The sequence below is a fragment of the Solanum tuberosum genome, unplaced genomic scaffold (genome assembly GCF_000226075.1).
Source record: "Solanum tuberosum cultivar DM 1-3 516 R44 unplaced genomic scaffold, SolTub_3.0 scf00106, whole genome shotgun sequence".
In the NCBI taxonomy this organism is placed as follows: Eukaryota; Viridiplantae; Streptophyta; class Magnoliopsida; order Solanales; family Solanaceae; genus Solanum; species Solanum tuberosum.
The window spans coordinates 1507724-1510027 of NW_006239032.1; the positions used below are offsets into that span (position 1 = coordinate 1507724).

The 2304-nt window shown below is 36.0% G+C and overlaps 1 pseudogene across 1 annotated transcript in view; it reads right to left on the reverse strand.

Moving 5' to 3' along the window:
• Nucleotides 1-649: 649 nt before the first annotated feature.
• LOC102602274 (centromere/kinetochore protein zw10 homolog) overlaps nucleotides 650-2304 on the reverse strand; it is an 8227-nt pseudogene continuing 6572 nt past the window's right edge. The window contains exons 10-14 of the transcript XR_367438.2: nucleotides 2135-2212; nucleotides 1885-2043; nucleotides 1571-1721; nucleotides 1403-1485; nucleotides 650-1075 (exon numbers count right to left, since the gene is read on the reverse strand). The product of XR_367438.2 is annotated as a centromere/kinetochore protein zw10 homolog (transcript). The remainder of the gene's footprint in view (nucleotides 1076-1402; nucleotides 1486-1570; nucleotides 1722-1884; nucleotides 2044-2134; nucleotides 2213-2304) is intronic.

Consider the following 2304-nt stretch of genomic DNA (forward strand, 5'->3'; position numbering starts at 1 on the left):
GACATCAACATGTATTACCGAAATTGTTATTGTTTTATTTCTATTAACTATTAAGTTTCAATTTCAATAATGTGGTATTTTCCCAACAAATAGATGTGTGAGCTGTATTTGTATAGAGGCTTTTAACACCTATCTCATCAAATTACTTTAACTAAAGTAAATTCATGACATGGCACTTACACACGTCTTTAAACTTGGTTTAAACTGACGTGTGTGTTCTCTTACTTTGAGTGTGCACAAATAGATAGTTTAACTTGTATAAAATTGAACAAATAAACACATGCATCATAGGGGGCATCCGACAAGAAAATTTGTGTCCTACATGGAGTCCTATGTGTATTATGTCACGTAGAATGCATGTTTCTGCTTGTTCAATTTTATACAAGTTTCAGCATCTACCTGTGCATACCCAAAGTTAGAGGGCGTATATGTCAACTGAAGCATAGTTAAAAGGCATATTTAAGTATTAGACTTTTTTTTATTCACCATCAAACAGGCTGCAATACTTTTTCTCTCTTGATTCATTTCTCCAACTCAACTCTGTTGTGCAAATTTTCCTTCTGATAGGACAATACCTTTTTCCTATTGGGCCTATTCTGTCAAAGCCTGTAAGTCAATGCAAACATCTTTTCACCTTACAATTGCTAAATTGAGAAAATGCAGATCAACTCTAATTCCCATCAACTAAAAGAATCTAAAATGTGTCATGTCTGTCATAGTTGTATGTTATTCTCATAAATGTACAATGAACCAATTTACATTTCACATGAAGAAGCCTATCAAGTAGATTCTATGGTTTTAACTGCCAAACTCCACTAAATACATAAAGATAGCAATTCATTGATTTTAAAACTTAGAAGAAATGGACTATAGAAGCTCCTGAAGCAACAAAGGAAAAAATGATCGCAAGCAACTTATCGAGGTTGACAGAGATCCAACACAAGTAAAACTTCTAGCTGTAGCAGCCAATGAGCTAACTGTAACTGAAAGCTTGGTAATATCTACTTTCTATTCTTCGTAAGCACTCTTTCCTCAGAGGTGAATCTGCAAATATGGCTCGGATGAAGTCTTCAACCTGAAAAACCAGATAGCTAATAAATATGGCATAATAATTCAAGCCCAAGAAGAAGAGATTTCATCAAGGTAAAGCATTCCAATGGAAAATAAATGGTTGTCGACTCTGGTTGCCAGCAACCAGAAACCTATGATGCTTCGAATGAGACACTATTTTAAGTCAGTTTGGTAATAAATTACAGGCTGCATTAGTAAAAAAAATTCTTCTTTTTTAGGATGTTCTGTTATAGATCCTCCTTCTATACGTGAAACACAACATATTACAACCCAACCAATTATGAGATCCTGGTACTAGTTTAATTGATGTTTGATTTTTCTTTATGCATACCTCTGATTGCTTAAAACCATGGTTGGCAAGTTCATCAGTTTCCCAAGCTGCAGTAATAGATTTCAATGGCATATCCAGGAGATCTTTTGATAATGACCAGCAGAAAGAAAAAAAGTTAGGTTGAGAATCATTTCATTCTGGAATAAGCACTTCCTATAATAAGAATACCTGCTAGCTTGCGTAATTTCCGGAGGGATGGTATAAGATCATCAAGAGTTTGTGCAGGAGATTCCTGCAACTTTCCTGTCTGGTTAATAGCCAATACAGAGTCCAAGAAAGAAGACAGATTCTCGAATAGCAGATGAATCAGCCTTTGGAGCTGTAAACAAACAAATCAGCCTATAAGGTCAAGGAACTGTAAGAAACTATGTGCTACTTCAATTCGATCTGGTAAATCATTCTTCTTCACACAATTTGATGGCTTAATACAGCAGAGTCTGAAGCTGTCTGGTCAAGTAACAGAAAAAGGTTTTGGTCCTCACCTGCAATGTTTCTTCTGCAGCAATATCATCTAGGAGGAGGATATCATTTGCTATTCTAGAAAAGACTTCCTCCAGCACCATGCTCATACTTCTCTTGTATGCAGAAGGTAGGAGTAAACGGTGCCATATAATATATACTTTCTCAAGTATGAAAATCACCTGCAGAGAAATGCTTAGGTCCTATAGTAAGGATTGAATATTTGTAGGAAAAAACATTTCCAGTAGGGAAGCACAAATCCCTGAATTGTACCTGGTCAATGCTCAACTTAGCAGATTCATATTGCTTCATTTGATGAGTATTTTGAAATCCATCGGCTCCATCAATAGCCTAGGATCACATGATTGCCAGCAAATATAATCATTGAGATTTTTTGTTATTATGGGCTTGTGTAAACTCTGGGGGGGGGGGGGGGGGGATTT